Source organism: Heptranchias perlo, unplaced genomic scaffold, assembly GCF_035084215.1.
Source record: "Heptranchias perlo isolate sHepPer1 unplaced genomic scaffold, sHepPer1.hap1 HAP1_SCAFFOLD_663, whole genome shotgun sequence".
In the NCBI taxonomy this organism is placed as follows: domain Eukaryota; kingdom Metazoa; phylum Chordata; class Chondrichthyes; order Hexanchiformes; family Hexanchidae; genus Heptranchias; species Heptranchias perlo.
In genome coordinates this window covers 35,001-47,500 of record NW_027139692.1, presented here as the reverse complement: position 1 = coordinate 47,500, position 12,500 = coordinate 35,001, and positions in this window count along the sequence as shown.

Genomic DNA, 12,500 nt, shown 5'->3' with positions numbered 1-12,500 from the left:
CGTGAGACCGACGGTCGTCGGGTTTGGTTCCGCGGCTAGAGCAGGACGAGGGGCAGCGAACGGTACTGGAAGGAACCCGGTCGCACACCGGGAAGTCGACTAGCGGGCCGCCGAAAGCGAGCTCGGGGCCCCGGTTTGTCCGTCCCACCCGGAGGCCCATATCTCCGGAAGGCACAGGCCGATTTCCACCGGGTATGGCTCGTTGTGTGCGGCCGGACCAGGCGCAGCGGACGGTACCGAGCACTCGGAGGTCGGGCGCTGCCCGCCGGAGGTACAGCGAAAGGCTGCAAACCACTTTCCGCCGCCTCCCTCCGCGGGCGTGAGACCGACGGTCGTCGGGTTTAGTTCCGCGGCTAGAGCAGGACGAGGGGCAGCGAACGGTACCGGAACGAACCCGGTCGCACACCGGGAAGTCGAGTGCCGGGTCTCGAAACGGAGCCGGGTCGGCCCAGTTTAAAACGGAGAAGAGAGTGCTGCCCTCTGCGGGTGAAAACATGGAAGTACGTTGGTTAATGATTTCCAGTTCACCCCGCTTGGTCAGGCCCACTCGGAGGCGGATAACTCCGGAACGCCGAGGCCGATTTCCTGCGGGTATGGCTCGTTGCGTGCGGCAGGAGGCGGCGCAGCGTTCGGTACCGAGCACTCGGAGGTGCGGTGCTGCCCGCCGGAGTGACAGCGAAAGGCTGCGCACCGCTTTCCGCCTGCTAACTCGGCGTCCGTGAGACCGACCGACTCCGCTTTAGCACCGGAGCTAGAGTGGGGCAAGGGGCACCGAAGGGTACCGGAACGATGACGTTCGCACACCGGGAAGTCGAGTGCCGGGCCGCCGAAAGCGAGCAGGGTGCCACCGCTCGGGGCCCCGGTTTGTCCGTCCCACCCGGAGGCCCATATCTCCGGAAGACACAGGCCGATTTCCACCGGGTATGGCTCGTTGTGTGCGGCCGGACCAGGCGCAGCGGACGGTACCGAGCACTCGGAGGTCGGGCGCTGCCCGCCGGAGGTACAGCGAAAGGCTGCAAACCACTTTCCGCCGCCTCCCTCCGCGGGCGTGAGACCGACGGTCGTCGGGTTTGTTTCCGCGGCTAGAGCAGGACGAGGGGCAGCGAACGGTACCGGAAGGAACCCGGTCGCACACCGGGAAGTCGACTAGCGGGCCGCCGAAAGCGAGCACGGGGCCCCGGTTTGTCCGTCCCACCCGGAGGCCCATATCTCTGGAAGGCACAGGCCGATTTCCACCGGGTATGGCTCGTTGTGTGCGGCCGGACCAGGCGCAGCGGACGGTACCGAGCACTCGGAGGTCGGGCGCTGCCCGCCGGAGGTACAGCGAAAGGCTGCAAACCACTTTCCGCCACCTCCCTCCGCGGGCGTGAGACCGACGGTCGTCGGGTTTGTTTCCGCGGCTAGAGCAGGACGAGGGGCAGCGAACGGTACCGGAACGAACCCGGTCGCACACCGGGAAGTCGACCAGCGGGCCGCCGAAAGCGTGCTCGGGTCCCCGGTTTGTCTGTCCCACCCGGAGGCTGATATCTGAGGAAGTCCGAGGCCGATTTCCTCCGGCTAACTCGGCGGGCAATGTGTCCCCCCCACCATCTTCGGCTGATTACCGTGGCTGGACCGGATCAAGGAGCAACGGAACCGTGCCAGAACGACGTCGGTCGGACGGCGTGAACTGATAGTGCCGAGGCCGGAAACCGAGCCGGAAATGTGCACCGATTTATTGGTCCCACTCGCAGGCCCATATCTCCGGAAGGCCGAGGCCGATTTCCTCCGGGTATGGTTCGCTGCGTGCAGCCGGAAGGGGAGCAGCGGACGGCACTGAGCAGCCGGAGGTGCGGCGCTGCCCGCCGGAGCTGCAAGCGAAAGGCTGCGCACCGCTTTCCGCTGGTTAACTCGGCAGGCCGTCAGGCCGACCGACTCCGCTTCAGCACGGGAGCTAGAGTCGGGCAAGGGGCACCGAAGGGTACCGGAAGGATCACGTTCGGACACCGGGAAGTCGAGTGCCGGGCCGCCGAAAGCGAGCTCGGGGCCCCGGTTTGTCCGTCCCACCCGGAGGCCCATATCTCGAGAAGGCACAGGCCGATTTCCTCCGGGTTTGGCTCGCTGCGTGCGGCCGGACGAGGTGCAGCGAACGGTACCGAGCACTCGGAGGTGCGGCGCTGCCCGCCGGAGGTACAGCGAAAGGCTGCAAACCGCTTTCCGCCTCCTCTCCCCTCGGGCGTGAGACCGACGGTCGTCTGGTTTGCTTCCGCGGCAAGAGCAGGACGAGGGGCACCGAGCGGTACCAGAACGAACCCGGTCGCACACCGGGATGTCGAGTGCCCGGCCCAAACCCGCTACCCCCCCCCCCACCCGAAAGCGAGCCACGGTTTGTGGATTAAAAGTGAAGCGGCAAAGATTTGTAAAACAGCGTGAAATGATGAACCAGAAGCCCAAAGTAATGGTGGGAATAAAAGTTCCGAAATGTGAAATGGTGAACCAGAAGTTGTGTGAACTGTTTAACCCAAAGTGGCAAAAATGGATTAAAAGGGGTGAAATGATCGACCGCAAAGCAGGGCAAGCATTAAACAAAAGCAGCAGCATTTTTTAAAAAGGGACAAATGGTTTACCAGAATCCCAAAAGAATGCTCAGAGACTTAAGTGCCAAAGGGGCAAATGGTTAACCAGAAGCTGGGTGAACTGCTTAACCCAAAGTGGGAAAAAGGATAAAAAAGGGGTGAACTGATCAACCAGAAGTCGACAACAATGTGCGGCGATTAAGTCTGAAAGAGGGAAAGGTTGACCGGAAAGCAGGGAAATGATTAAACAAAAGCAGAAAAATTCAGTAAAAAGGGGCAAGTGGTGAACCAGAAGTTGGGTGAACTGCTTAACCAAAAGTGGGAAAGAGGATTAAAAGGGGAGAAATGTTGAACCAGATGTCGAAAACAATGCGCGGCGATGAAGTCTGAAAGAGGAAAAGGTTGACCGCAAAGCAGGGAAAGGATTAAACAGAAGCAGCAATATCTTTTAAAAAGGGACAAATGGTGAACCAGAATCCCAAAAGAATGCTCAGAGACTTAAGTCCCAAAGGGGCAAATGGTTAACCAGAAGCTGGGTGAACTGTTTAACCAAAAGTGGGAAAAAGGATTAAAATGTTGTGAAATGATTAACCAGAAGGCGAAAGCAAAGTGCGGCGGCGAAGTCCTAAAGGGGAAAAGGTTGACCATAAAGCAGGGAAATGATTAAACAAAAGCAGAAAAATTCAGTAAGAAGGGGCAAATGGTTAACCAGAAGTTGGGTGAACTGCTTAACCAAAAGTGGGAAAGAGGATTAAAAGGGGAGAAATGTTGAACCAGATGTCGAAAACAATGCGCGGCGATGAAGTCTGAAAGAGGAATAGGTCGACCGCAAAGCAGGGAAATGATTAAACAAAAGCAGAAAAATTCAGTAAAAAGGGGCAAATGGTGAACCAGAAGCTGGGTGAACTGCTTAACCAAAAGTGGGAAAAAGGATTAAAAGGGGAGAAATGTTGAACCAGATGTCGAAAACAAGGTGCGGCGATGAAGTCTGAAAGAGGAATAGGTCGACCGCAAAGCAGGGAAAGGTTTAATCAAAAGCAGCAATATCTTTTAAAAAGGGACAAATGGTGAACCAGAATCACAAAAGAATGCTCAGAGACTTAAGTCCCAAAGGGGAAATGGTTAACCAGTAGCTGGGTGAACTGTCCAACCCAAAGTGGGAAAAAGGATTAAAAGGGGTGAAATGATTAACCAGAAGGCGAAAGCAAAGTGCGGCGGCGAAGTCGTAAGGGGAAAAGGTTGACCAGAAAGCAGGGAAAGCATTAAACAAAAGCGGCAACATTTTTAAAAAAGTGGCAAATGGTTAACCAGAATCCCAAAAGAATGCTCAGAGACTTAAGTCCCAAAGGGGAAATGGTTAACCAGAAGCTGGGTGAACTGGTGAACCAAAAGTGGGAAAAAGGATTAAAAGGGGAGAAATGTTTAACCAGAAGGCAAAAGCAAAGTGCGGCGGCGAAGTCCAAAAGGGGAAAAGGTTGACAAGAAAGCAGGGAAATGATTAAACCAAAGCGGAAAAATTCAGTATAATGGGGCAAATGGTTAACCAGAAGCTGGGTGAAATGGTTAACCGAAAGTGGCAAAAAAAGATTTAAAGGGGAAAAATGATTAACCAGAAGTCGACAACAATGCGCGGCGATGAAGTCTGAAAGGGGAAAAGGTTGACCACATAGCAGGGAAACGATTAAACAAAAGCGGCAACATTTTTAAAAAAGTGGCAAATGATTAACCAGAATCCCAAAAGAATGCTCAGAGACTAAGTCCCAAAGGGGAAATGGTTAACCAGAAGCTGGGGGAAATGGTTAACCAAAAGTTGCAAAAATGATTAAAAGGGGTGAAATGATTAACCAGGAGGCTAAAGCAATGTGCCGCGGTGAAGTCTGAAAGAGGGAAAGGTTGACCAGAAAGCATTAAACAAAAGCGGCAACATTTTTTAAAAATTGGCAAATGATTAACCAGAATCCCAAAAGAATGCTCAGAGACTAAGTCCCATAGGGGAAATGGTTAACCAGAAGCTGGGGGAAATGGTTAACCAAAAGTTGCAAAAATGATTAAAAGGGGTGAAATGATTAACCAGAATTCGAAAATAATGTGCGGCGATGAAGTCCTAAAGGGGAAAAGTTTGACCACAAAGCAGGGAAAGCATTAAACAAAAGCGGCAACATTTTTTAAAAATTGGCAAATGATTAACCAGAATCCCAAAAGAATGCTCAGAGACTAAGTCCCAAAGGGGAAATGGTTAACCAGAAGCTGGGGGAAATGGTTAACCAAAAGTTGCAAAAATGATTAAAAGGGGTGAAATGATTAACCAGGAGGCTAAAGCAATGTGCCGCGGTGAAGTCTGAAAGAGGGAAAGGTTGACCAGAAAGCATTAAACAAAAGCGGCAACATTTTTAAAAAAGTGGCAAATGATTAACCAGAATCCCAAAAGAATGCTCAGAGACTGAGTCCCAAAGGGGAAATGGTTAACCAGAAGCTGGGGGAAATGGTTAACCAAAAGTTGCAAAAATGATTAAAAGGGGTGAAATGATTAACCAGGAGGCTAAAGCAATGTGCCGCGGTGAAGTCTGAAAGAGGGAAAGGTTGACCAGAAAGCATTAAACAAAAGCGGCAACATTTTTTAAAAAGTGGCAAATGATTAACCAGAATCCCAAAAGAATGCTCAGAGACTAAGTCCCAAAGGGGAAATGGTTAACCAGAAGCTGGGGGAAATGGTTAACCAAAAGTTGCAAAAATGATTAAAAGGGGTGAAATGATTAACCAGGAGGCTAAAGCAATGTGCCGCGGTGAAGTCTGAAAGAGGGAAAGGTTGACCAGAAAGCATTAAACAAAAGCGGCAACATTTTTTAAAAATTGGCAAATGATTAACCAGAATTCCAAAAGAATGCTCAGAGACTAAGTCCCAAAGGGGAAATGGTTAACCAGAAGCTGGGGGAAATGGTTAACCAAAAGTTGCAAAAATGATTAAAAGGGGTGAAATGATTAACCAGGAGGCTGAAGCAATGTGCCGCGGGGAAGTCTGAAAGAGGCAAAGGTTGACCAGAAAGCATTAAACAAAAGTGGCAACATTTTTTAAAAATTGGCAAATGATTAACCAGAATCCCAAAAGAATGCTCAGAGACTAAGTCCCAAAGGGGAAATGGTTAACCAGAAGCTGGGGGAAATGGTTAACCAAAAGTTGCAAAAATGATTAAAAGGGGTGAAATGATTAACCAGGAGGCTAAAGCAATGTGCCGCGGTGAAGTCTGAAAGAGGGAAAGGTTGACCAGAAAGCATTAAACAAAAGCGGCAACATTTTTAAAAAATTGGCAAATGATTAACCAGAATCCCAAAAGAATGCTCAGAGACTAAGTCCCAAAGGGGAAATGGTTAACCAGAAGCTGGGGGAAATGGTTAACCAAAAGTTGCAAAAATGATTAAAAGGGGTGAAATGATTAACCAGGAGGCTGGAGCAATGTGCCGCGGTGAAGTCTGAAAGAGGGAAAGGTTGACCAGAAAGCATTAAACAAAAGTGGCAACATTTTTTAAAAATTGGCAAATGATTAACCAGAATCCCAAAAGAATGCTCAGAGACTAAGTCCCAAAGGGGAAATGGTTAACCAGAAGCTGGGGGAAATGGTTAACCAAAAGTTGCAAAAATGATTAAAAGGGGTGAAATGATTAACCAGGAGGCTGAAGCAATGTGCCGCGGTGAAGTCTGAAAGAGGGAAAGGTTGACCAGAAAGCATTAAACAAAAGTGGCAACATTTTTAAAAAATTGGCAAATGATTAACCAGAATCCCAAAAGAATGCTCAGAGACCAAGTCCCAAAGGGGAAATGGTTAACCAGAAGCTGGGGGAAATGGTTAACCAAAAGTTGCAAAAATGATTAAAAGGGGTGAAATGATTAACCAGGAGGCTAAAGCAATGTGCCGCGGTGAAGTCTGAAAGAGGGAAAGGTTGACCAGAAAGCATTAAACAAAAGCGGCAACATTTTTTAAAAATTGGCAAATGATTAACCAGAATCCCAAAAGAATGCTCAGAGACTAAGTCCCAAAGGGGAAATGGTTAACCAGAAGCTGGGGGAAATGGTTAACCAAAAGTTGCAAAAATGATTAAAAGGGGTGAAATGATTAACCAGGAGGCTGAAGCAATGTGCCGCGGTGAAGTCTGAAAGAGGGAAAGGTTGACCAGAAAGCATTAAACAAAAGTGGCAACATTTTTTAAAAATTGGCAAATGATTAACCAGAATCCCAAAAGAATGCTCAGAGACTAAGTCCCAAAGGGGAAATGGTTAACCAGAAGCTGGGGGAAATGGTTAACCAAAAGTTGCAAAAATGATTAAAAGGGGTGAAATGATTAACCAGGAGGCTAAAGCAATGTGCCGCGGTGAAGTCTGAAAGAGGGAAAGGTTGACCAGAAAGCATTAAACAAAAGCGGCAACATTTTTTAAAAATTGGCAAATGATTAACCAGAATTCCAAAAGAATGCTCAGAGACTAAGTCCCAAAGGGGAAATGGTTAACCAGAAGCTGGGGGAAATGGTTAACCAAAAGTTGCAAAAATGATTAAAAGGGGTGAAATGATTAACCAGGAGGCTGAAGCAATGTGCCGCGGGGAAGTCTGAAAGAGGCAAAGGTTGACCAGAAAGCATTAAACAAAAGTGGCAACATTTTTTAAAAATTGGCAAATGATTAACCAGAATCCCAAAAGAATGCTCAGAGACTAAGTCCCAAAGGGGAAATGGTTAACCAGAAGCTGGGGGAAATGGTTAACCAAAAGTTGCAAAAATGATTAAAAGGGGTGAAATGATTAACCAGGAGGCTAAAGCAATGTGCCGCGGTGAAGTCTGAAAGAGGGAAAGGTTGACCAGAAAGCATTAAACAAAAGTGGCAACATTTTTAAAAAATTGGCAAATGATTAACCAGAATCCCAAAAGAATGCTCAGAGACTAAGTCCCAAAGGGGAAATGGTTAACCAGAAGCTGGGGGAAATGGTTAACCAAAAGTTGCAAAAATGATTAAAAGGGGTGAAATGATTAACCAGGAGGCTGGAGCAATGTGCCGCGGTGAAGTCTGAAAGAGGGAAAGGTTGACCAGAAAGCATTAAACAAAAGTGGCAACATTTTTTAAAAATTGGCAAATGATTAACCAGAATCCCAAAAGAATGCTCAGAGACTAAGTCCCAAAGGGGAAATGGTTAACCAGAAGCTGGGGGAAATGGTTAACCAAAAGTTGCAAAAATGATTAAAAGGGGTGAAATGATTAACCAGGAGGCTGAAGCAATGTGCCGCGGTGAAGTCTGAAAGAGGGAAAGGTTGACCAGAAAGCATTAAACAAAAGTGGCAACATTTTTAAAAAATTGGCAAATGATTAACCAGAATCCCAAAAGAATGCTCAGAGACTAAGTCCCAAAGGGGAAATGGTTAACCAGAAGCTGGGGGAAATGGTTAACCAAAAGTTGCAAAAATGATTAAAAGGGGTGAAATGATTAACCAGGAGGCTGGAGCAATGTGCCGCGGTGAAGTCTGAAAGAGGGAAAGGTTGACCAGAAAGCATTAAACAAAAGTGGCAACATTTTTTAAAAATTGGCAAATGATTAACCAGAATCCCAAAAGAATGCTCAGAGACTAAGTCCCAAAGGGGAAATGGTTAACCAGAAGCTGGGGGAAATGGTTAACCAAAAGTTGCAAAAATGATTAAAAGGGGTGAAATGATTAACCAGGAGGCTGAAGCAATGTGCCGCGGTGAAGTCTGAAAGAGGGAAAGGTTGACCAGAAAGCATTAAACAAAAGTGGCAACATTTTTAAAAAATTGGCAAATGATTAACCAGAATCCCAAAAGAATGCTCAGAGACCAAGTCCCAAAGGGGAAATGGTTAACCAGAAGCTGGGGGAAATGGTTAACCAAAAGTTGCAAAAATGATTAAAAGGGGTGAAATGATTAACCAGGAGGCTAAAGCAATGTGCCGCGGTGAAGTCTGAAAGAGGGAAAGGTTGACCAGAAAGCATTAAACAAAAGCGGCAACATTTTTTAAAAATTGGCAAATGATTAACCAGAATCCCAAAAGAATGCTCAGAGACTAAGTCCCAAAGGGGAAATGGTTAACCAGAAGCTGGGGGAAATGGTTAACCAAAAGTTGCAAAAATGATTAAAAGGGGTGAAATGATTAACCAGGAGGCTGAAGCAATGTGCCGCGGTGAAGTCTGAAAGAGGGAAAGGTTGACCAGAAAGCATTAAACAAAAGTGGCAACATTTTTTAAAAATTGGCAAATGATTAACCAGAATCCCAAAAGAATGCTCAGAGACTAAGTCCCAAAGGGGAAATGGTTAACCAGAAGCTGGGGGAAATGGTTAACCAAAAGTTGCAAAAATGATTAAAAGGGGTGAAATGATTAACCAGGAGGCTAAAGCAATGTGCCGCGGTGAAGTCTGAAAGAGGGAAAGGTTGACCAGAAAGCATTAAACAAAAGCGGCAACATTTTTTAAAAATTGGCAAATGATTAACCAGAATCCCAAAAGAATGCTCAGAGACTAAGTCCCAAAGGGGAAATGGTTAACCAGAAGCTGGGGGAAATGGTTAACCAAAAGTTGCAAAAATGATTAAAAGGGGTGAAATGATTAACCAGGAGGCTGAAGCAATGTGCCGCGGTGAAGTCTGAAAGAGGGAAAGGTTGACCAGAAAGCATTAAACAAAAGTGGCAACATTTTTTAAAAATTGGCAAATGATTAACCAGAATCCCAAAAGAATGCTCAGAGACTAAGTCCCAAAGGGGAAATGGTTAACCAGAAGCTGGGGGAAATGGTTAACCAAAAGTTGCAAAAATGATTAAAAGGGGTGAAATGATTAACCAGGAGGCTAAAGCAATGTGCCGCGGTGAAGTCTGAAAGAGGGAAAGGTTGACCAGAAAGCATTAAACAAAAGTGGCAACATTTTTAAAAAATTGGCAAATGATTAACCAGAATCCCAAAAGAATGCTCAGAGACTAAGTCCCAAAGGGGAAATGGTTAACCAGAAGCTGGGGGAAATGGTTAACCAAAAGTTGCAAAAATGATTAAAAGGGGTGAAATGATTAACCAGGAGGCTGGAGCAATGTGCCGCGGTGAAGTCTGAAAGAGGGAAAGGTTGACCAGAAAGCATTAAACAAAAGTGGCAACATTTTTAAAAAATTGGCAAATGATTAACCAGAATCCCAAAAGAATGCTCAGAGACCAAGTCCCAAAGGGGAAATGGTTAACCAGAAGCTGGGGGAAATGGTTAACCAAAAGTTGCAAAAATGATTAAAAGGGGTGAAATGATTAACCAGGAGGCTAAAGCAATGTGCCGCGGTGAAGTCTGAAAGAGGGAAAGGTTGACCAGAAAGCATTAAACAAAAGCGGCAACATTTTTTAAAAATTGGCAAATGATTAACCAGAATCCCAAAAGAATGCTCAGAGACTAAGTCCCAAAGGGGAAATGGTTAACCAGAAGCTGGGTGAAATGGTTAACCAAAAGTTGCAAAAATGATTAAAAGGGGTGAAATGATCAACCAGAAGTCGAAAATAATGTGCGGCGATGAAGTCCTAAGGGGCAAAAGTCACCCAGAAGGCAGGGAAATGATCAAACGAAAGCAGCCAAAAAATTATTAAAAGAGGGGAACTGATGAACCAAAAGATGAGAAACGGCCCGCAGAGACTAAGTCCAAAACGGGAACTGGTGAACCGGAAATGATTAACCAAAAACTAAGTCCGAAGAGGGAACTGGTAAACCAGAACTGAGTAACCCGATTTTTAAAATTAATTATAAATGGGGAAACGATTGAGCAAAAGGCGGAAATTAAGTCACAGGGACCATGTCCGAAAGGGCAAGAGGTTACCCCGTAGGGGGCATTCGTCAACTCAATCTGAAAACTTTGGAGGCAAATCTGACCAAAATGCGGAAATCGGACCACACCGCGAGGGGCGCCATTCGACGGGGCAGGGTTAGACGCGTCGAACGGTACCTGAAGGTCCCGGCTGCGACACGTGAGTCCGGAGATATGGCCAGTCAAAGTCTGATGGGAGGTACCGAAGCCGAAAAATCGAAACGCGTTTGCGGCGATTCGGTGTCAGAGAGTCGGTCACGAATTCAAATTCGTCCCGCTGATTCGCCAATTGCCAGCCGGTTCCGGGGGGATTGGCGGAGGTACCTGCAGGATAGTAAGAGGTGGCATGTCGAGACTTAGCCTGTTTACCAGACTTGTGTCTAGCGCCTCCAGGTCTGCAGAGACCGACCCGGGCTGCCGCCCAACCGACTTTTAAGCCTTTTGGGAGTGGGAATTTTTCCCATTTTTCCCCATTTTTCGGGTTTTTTGGTCGGGCTTGAAAACGGCGGCCCCGAGGCCTCCCGGGGCTGGCGGGCTTCGGCTCCCTTGCGAGAGGGTCCGAATTCCACCCGTTTAAGCCCAGAAAGGAGTTCGGAAGTCAGTCGGTCGAGGGAACCCCTTCGGAAGTCCGACGGGGATGGATTCGGCCGGCGTTTCGGATCTCCGGTCAGAGGATTCCCCCCCTGGGCGGGGGGGTGCGAGTAGCTGCCGGCAAACGGTCCCTTGCACTTGTGGCACAAAAAGTCCGAGCACAGGTTAATGAGTTGGCCGCGGAAGCCCCTATGCCGAAATGAGAAAGCCCCCGTTGCGGGGATTTAGTGACGCATCTGCGGCCGGAGGTGGGAGGCCGTCCTGCCGAATTGACACTTGTCATTCGGGCACCTAGGGATTGGTCGGGTACCCGGAGATTTTCGAGAACACGATTTTCAGAGCTTTCTCTGACAGCCCAGGTGCACTTTAAGAGTGCCTGAAAAAGTGACACTTGGCAAAAGGCTCTCAATTTCAAAGCGGAGACCTTTACAAGAGCACTCGGAAGTCACCTGTCAGCATTTAAAGCTACATCAGGCGGCAATTTTCGAACTCTTTGTCAGTCTGAAATCGTGTTGAGCCTCGACAGCGTCGGGCTCAGGCAGGAGGAGCTTGCCAGCAGAGAGAGGCTCACCATGGATTGCTGGTGGATGCTTTTCGAAAACATATACACATTATATTATATTATAATAATATAAAGAAAAAAAAGAGTTTCTCAAAATCTCTGTGACACTTTGCAGATTTTTTTGAAAGCCAATAAAGAGAACTCTTTAACTTGAAAGTCACCTGTGCCGGCATAGCGATGACTTTTAAAACAGGTTGACACTTTCGAGCCGCGGCGGCTCTGAATCACCCCAGACACCAAGTGTGTTTGTGGGCAAGGCACCGCGGCCGGTGGGCTGCTTTTATAATAACGGGCACGCAGACTTTTTGAGAGGAATCGGTACTCTCTTCCGATCGATTTGGCGACTCGCGTCCGACATGGGAGGGCCCGAGCGGTCCAGCCAAGGCTGGTGTTCAGGCTCGTCAGGTTCCTCTCTCTGTCCCAAGTGGCAGACGGACAGTTTTAAAAGTCAGTGGGTTTTGTCGGCACGACTCTCCTGTTCACCCGCTGGCGTATTGCTCTCTTGTGAGGCCGAGAAGTCCACCTGTGTTGTCTAACAGAGGTCCGATTCAAGCTCCAGAGCCTGGGTGTCTGCCGTCTCGAGTGGAGCGGGAATGTGCACAGCAAGTCCCGTTCTGGTAGCTGAACACGAGATTTCTCTAGCAACTGAGCACCAAAACACGTCACCCTTTTAGAGCTGGAGGGCTGAGTGTGTGCATGTATCTTGAACGCTATGGTTTGCAAACTCCAGTCGGACCTGGCACACCAACCTCTCCCCTGTCACGGGCAGGGGGGGGAAGGCCATGTGTGCCCAGCAGACACGACGAAGGCGGCTAGAAAGGGTCACTGTAGCTTAACCACCCAAGCGTGTCCGTGACCTTAACGGTCTGTGCCTGGCAAAAGGTGGGCTCCTTTCGACTTTTGTTTGTTGCTGGCTTGTCTGTCATGCATTACCGCTTGCAAGCCCAGGTTGGAACCGGCGCCAACCTCCCTCG